We start from the raw sequence: 6,861 nt of genomic DNA, 5'->3' as shown, positions 1-6,861 counted from the left end.
GTCGATTTGTCGAATCATCGCGCCGAGCTGTGTCAAGGGACCTATAAGCAGTTTTATACGCCTACATCAATCACCTTTTCCTTCCTCTTTGATGTAACAGGTCGGAATGAAGATGATCCTCCTCTTCAGGAAGATTCACGCCGATGTAACGAGTATGTTTTTTAGGACTTAGCCTTGTCCTCGACAATTTAGGCCATCAAGATTCGAAGTTCATTGATGGTCTCCTGCTGTGATTTGAGCAAGGCTTGTTGATCATCAAGTCTCTTCACTAGATCTTCAGGGTTTCCTATCTTATGAGTGGAGCTCTCATGTTCTATGAAAGAGCTAGAGGATTGAGACTCTGCGATGGTTGAATGTTCATCATCAGAGTTAATTCCTTTAGCTAATCTCCGATAATTGACAGAATGTATAACTCCCTTTCACGTCCGAGTGTGTTGATAGATTCTATCAGACTCACTCGGGATCTCTTTCAAATCAGGAGATTGTTTTACTTCTGACTCTTTGGAGCTAGAGATTGATGACCTCCCTCTACCGATCATATTGGAAGTAACTCCAAGGTATTCATCCTCTGAAGTTTTTTTCTTATGAGAATGTCGTTGCTTATTGGGCAAGGCAACGTTCGTCAGTCAGTTGAACACTGACGGTCTTGATGCATGTGCATAACATTGGCATCCTGAGAGGACCGCAGAAATTAATCGTTCATATTGGCATGAACAAGTGACTCATTGTATCGGTCTTTCTCTCGATATAAACTCTCTCAAGTTTGTTACAGAGACTCGTGAGGAGTTTCTCACTAAACGTGAGGCTTGAATTGGAAACCCCTGTCTACGATTAGACAGGACTGGCTCCTGGTGAACATGGATCTTAAATCTATATTCATCTTTTTGAATGTGATAGATCATATCGCGCTTAGTGTTAGAAATGCGAGGGTTGCGTTGAGGAGAAAAAAATGTGAGGGTCACGTTTGGCACTTGGAACGTGAAGTTCGTGTTGAACAATTAAAACGCGAGGGTCATGTTTGGCACTTGGAACATGAAGTTCGCATTGAACAATTGAAACGCGAGGGTCGCATTGAGGAATAAGAATGCGAAGGTCGCATTGAGGAGTAGGAACACGAGGGTCATATTTGAGAGTGGGGACGCAAGGGTTGCGTTTTGTCTGAGCAACGCGAAGCTGATGTTTGCGTTCAACGCAGACTTAAAGTCCGCGTTTTGGCTATGGAACGCACCATTGAGGGTCGCGTTTAGTTTGGCTTTCGCGAGGCTCATGTTTGGGCACATAAATGTGAGTATCGTGTTCTAGAGTAAAAACGTGAAGCTCTGGGTCGCGTTGAGGCTCACAAACATGAAGTTCGTGTTGGTTGGTTGATCAGCTTTCTCTAAGCTATGCTCATCATAGGGGTCTTCTCCTTCGTCGAGCAGCGTTCTTCTTCGCCTGATTTGAGGCTTTTATAGTGATGTCACCATCTGTATTGATTAGGTTAGTCACAACGATGGGCCTCTTGTGACCCGATACTTTTTGTTTAGGCACGGGTGTAGGGTCTCTAACTCGGTTGACGAGTTCAGCTAAAACCACATCTTCTCCTTCTGAGGAAGGACTGTATGAACAGTATGATCCAAAGGAGAGACGCTCCTTTGGTGAGTCAATAGTAGGAGGAACCTTAGTCTCCTTGGAGACTTTGCGGATCTTGTGCATAGCCTTAAGGCTAAGGGATTCGGACAAGAGAAACTCCTCATACTTGGCTTGGTCGAACTCAACAGTCAGAGTTTTGACAGTAGTCCCCATAAGTTTGGTGTCGGATTGTGCCACCACTTCTTCATTGGTGAAAAAGTTATTCACCAACGGAGTCACCATCTTTTGTTTGTGAGAAAAATTAGAAGAAAATTGAGAAGAAATGTTATTAACTCTCCTAACTAACTTAGGAAAAGAACGAATACAATCTCTCTTTGCAATTTATCTCTAACTGACTTAGAAAAAAATTATAATCTTTTTGATCGGTCTCCCAATTTACAAAAGAGAGAAGGGCGGATCACCCTCTTTGTTTAAGGTTGGGTTCTTCTTGATGGCGATGGGAGTTTGATTCTTGTATCCCGTTAACAATCTGAACACCTCCCTTCATGGAACTTTGTCTACTCTTCTTGACTTAACGTCGGGAAGAATTTGTCAGCCAAGTTTAGAACTCTAAATGAGTTTAAGAACTATGTGAAAGAGTTAATTTCGGAAAGAAAATTTAATCCTTTTTTAACTAAAATAAGCTAAACAACCGATCTCAAGGTTCTTCAACCGAAATTGGTTCAAAAAGCCAAGCCAGATGATCTCAAAAGCTCCAACAAAAGCTAACCCAAATGATCCAAAAAAGGATCCAATCCAAGATGATCCAAAAGGATCTGTATTTAGCTAAATTCTCAGCTATTTATAGAGATCTAGGGGTGTAACTGACCCTATAAATCTCTCCATAATGGGGCTTAATGGTCCCATTATGTTGAAAACCTTTCAAATTGCAATTGAAATGGTCAAACGTGAGATTCGAGTTCTGGAGCGAGCCTCGCATTCAGCTTTGTGAAATGCAGAGGTGATCCTCACATTTTGGAGTTAAAACGTGGGGATGACCCTCACATTTTGGAATTGGAATGCGGGGGTGGAATACGAGGGTGACCCTCATGTTTTTGAATTGGAACCCGGGGGTAGCCCTCACATTTTTGAATTAGATAGCGGGGGTGGACCCTCGCGTTTTGGAGTTGGAACACAGGGGGTGGACCCTCGTGTTTTGCTTTAAAGAGATCGTTAGTTGTAATCTATTTTTCAAGTTCTGTAAAGATCGTCATTTTGTAATCTTTGCATTTGGCTTTTTGAAGTATGAGAGTCGTCAAATTATAACTCTCATATGTTATCATGAAAATCGTCAGATTGTAACTTTCATCGTCAGCGCTTTGTGAGGATTAGCTATCTGCAATAAATTTTTGACAGCCTACATGAACATTTTGTACGTTACAAACGTTACAAGGATTAAATAGATTTTATTACAGACGTTACAAATGTTGTAATAACTAGAATTCAAATGTTTGTCTCCCATGAACCTTATAAAAGGGCTTCTTCTGATCATTTGAAACACACAAAGAAATGAAATCTCTTGTCTTCTTCTTCTTTCAATAATTCGATAAGCTATTAAGTATTGGAGATTCTGACAAACTGAAGAAGTAATCGTGGTGGTCATAAGAAGAGAGTGCTTCTTTGGACTGCAGTTGTGTCATCCTCGAAAGTACTATGCAGACCCAACGCTACCGTAGGTAGGACATAGCTTTTTCAAGGCTAGTCCTCTGTTAAAAGGGAAATTTGGTACTTCTGTTAAGTATTTCAAACTTTAAGTGTTTTAATATGATGTTTCTATCTTTCTGCTCTTTTCTTTCATTCCTGTATGGTTTGTTCTGTACTACTTTGGATCTATTTTTATACTTGTTTTTCCCAACAAAAACAATTGGATTTTCTGAGGATTTGTTATGAGCATCTAGTTACGGTTATGGGCATTATCGGATTTGGACTGGAGAAGCTCTGTTTGTAGCTTTGAGAGCGGATATAAATGCTCTCCCGGTGCAGGTTAGGGTTCCCTTTTCTCCCTAATTTTCTCTCTAAAAAATAATTTTGTTAGGGTTCTGGTAAAATTGATTCTCTCCAAGATAGTCTAGCTGTTTTGTGATAGTTCTTGTTGAAGGCAATAATTGGATAATAAGTGCTTACCGACACTTTTCACTTAGACTGGGTAGTTAATGGAAGTACAAAATCTATACTACTTATAAAAGAGAATACCCATGTCAAAACTTTTGATTTCCTTTTTTACCCTCTCAATTTTTTATAACTCAAAATTATACCATTATTTATAAAACTAATGATCCATAACCTCTCATTAACTATGCACCTCTTTATTTTCTCAAATTATTTGGTCTCACTAGAATATATTAATAATTTATAATGATAACAAAATTCTTGAATATATGATACTTTATTATAAATAATTATTAATTATTATATAAGTAAAAGTCATTCATTTAATAAATTATTGCACATAATTATAATTATTAATAATAGTATAAATAGGGGTTATTTCTTTATGTTGCAAAGAATATTACCTTGTTTGATAATTAATATCATCTTAGTAATAAAAATTTGGATGTTATAAATTAAAAATTCTTTTATTTTGGAAAATTAATTTATATTAAAAATTTTGGATCCTTGAAATTTATGAGGCATGTATTTTTCTCTTCTTTTTCTCAAAATATTTGGTCACTCGCTAGAATAATTTAATATGATAATAAAAATATATTATAATTTGTTGTAAAAGAATTATTAATTGTAATGAAATAGTAAAATTATTTAGTTAATAAAATGTTGTGTGATTATAATTATTAATAATATTATAAATTAGGATTATTTTTTATATTATAAAGATTTATTACCCTTTTTGATATTATAATATCGTCTTAGTAATAAAAATTGGACATTATGAATTAAAAATATTTTTATTTAGGAAAATCACTTTATATAAAATATTGGATCTTTGAAATTTATGAGTCATGCACTTTTTGTTGGCCAGTAAATGTCTCATAAATTTCAAGGGTCCAATATTTTTATATAAAATATTTTTTCTAAATAATAGTATTTTTAATTTATACCAACTAATTTTTTATTACTAAGACAATATTAAATATTGAACAACGTAATATTCTTTACAACATAAAGTCATATAACATTAATAATTATTGCCATTATTTAATAGATATTGTAATAAAATTTGTACATAACATAAATATTTAATAATTTAAATGGTTTAATTATATCAATAGTGTTACTTAAACTAACGATTACATTATTATTTAATAATTATACTCCTAAATAAATTGTTTAATAATATAATAATAAACAAATTTAAATAACTATTAAATGTATGTTAATAGTAGTACAAGTACTAATAATAGTATAAGTTAATTTTTTAAATCATAGTGCAATAAAATAACTTTTAATGGTTATATATAATTTATTAAATAATATAATATTAAATACAATAACAGGTCCACGTGCAAAGAACGCGTATTATACTAGTATGTAAAAAATTTGATATATACATAAAATGCTTCTCATAATGGAAAGACTTTTCGCTCTTAGATCTTAACCACTTGGACTTTATAGTCATTGCAATTAAAAACTAGTCTGGGATTATGTACATATAGTTTGATTTTTGATATACTACATTAAGAATGTAATTTGCTAATTGTAGTAAAACTTAAGTATTAGTTGTCACAGAGATTTTACATATCGTAACATCGTGGTTTTACTATACAACTTTTTTTTCTTGATTATGGTCAATTTGAACAATGTCTGCTAATTTTTATGATTCCCTATTTTGTTTCTAAAGCAAGCGTCTAGCTGTCATTGGTAAAGAAGAGGGTTGAGGATGTGATGATGATCACCACTGGGCTCGAGAGAGATGAGCTACAAGCAGAGCTCAAGGTTAGGATTTCCATTTTCTTCTTTATTCTTCAATTACTTCAACATGGTACTAATTTTTGACTTATTTCGCCCAGGTGGGGGAGGATTTTATGATTATTTTTGTTGTACTGATAACAAATTGATATCTTTTATGATTATTCACACTTCATGAGATTTAATTTATATGGACCACAAGAATGGGAGGTTAGACCTTTGAATCTTGCATATTAACTTCTTGTATTCATGTTATTAAGAGTTATCTTGAGTGTGGAAATCAAAAGTTTCAAACACATCTGTATATCTTAGTTTCCAATGTGCTTGCTTACCTTTTGAAATGATTATAGGTTTGATTACCATAGAGAAGGATTTTTGAAATGATTACATGTTTTCCATGCTTTTGGTCAGATATGAAATTCAACCAAAACATTGAAAATATCAATAATTAATTTATATCATAAAACTATATTTTTTTCATAAATTGATTTTAGAGAAATGGAAAACTACCAAGTTGGCGATGAGGGGAGAAATAAGGAGGAGCTCAAAAAGCTCAATGGAAAAGAGTATAGCCAAAAAATTGATCATTTTGGTCAGCTCCATGGTGAAAGAAGGAGAAAGATGAATTCATATTGTATACTAACTCACTCTTGTAATATTTTAAAGTCCGACGTTCCCGGCGGCTCCTCCCCCACCGCCAAGCTCGGCAACATCACTGATCCTCGCTCTACTACCTCCAGGTAACCCACTTAGGGCTCAATCATCACCTATGTTTCTATTGGCACTACCCCCAAGCCACCCTCTACCTCCACTAAATACTTCGCCACCATTGTTGAGCCTGCCAAGCATACGTCATCGTCGCTCATGAAGCATGACACATTTGGTCTTCAAACCACACTTTTCTTAACAATTTCACATTTCCTAAAATTTTTGTAATGACCGTGAAATTTTTGATACCAGTTAAAATAAATTTTTGGTATCTTAAAATATTCAATTATTATTTTTAAAAGAGTATTTATATTTTCTTGATTTTCTAGAATTTTCTACAATTTAAAAGTCCAAATTTTATATTTATTTAAATGATTTTGATATTTATAAATTAACTTAGTACAGTAAAAACTTTTAAATTAATCTGTTGTGTCATCGTTACTATTACGTATTATTTTGTATAATCCGTTGTGCTATTATTACTATTACATATTATTTTGTATAATACGTTGTATGATTATTATTACTATTATGTATTATTTTGTATAATCTGTTGTGTTAGTGTAACTAGTATGTATTATTTTACAAATAATTTTCCATAATTATTTAATTTAATACGTAATTAATTATTATTTTTATTTAATATTTTCGTTTATACCCTAACCCTAATCTCCACGT

This window comes from Asparagus officinalis, chromosome 7 (assembly GCF_001876935.1).
Source record: "Asparagus officinalis chromosome 7, Aspof.V1, whole genome shotgun sequence".
Taxonomy (NCBI): Eukaryota; Viridiplantae; Streptophyta; class Magnoliopsida; order Asparagales; family Asparagaceae; genus Asparagus; species Asparagus officinalis.
This window is presented reverse-complemented; position numbering follows the sequence as displayed.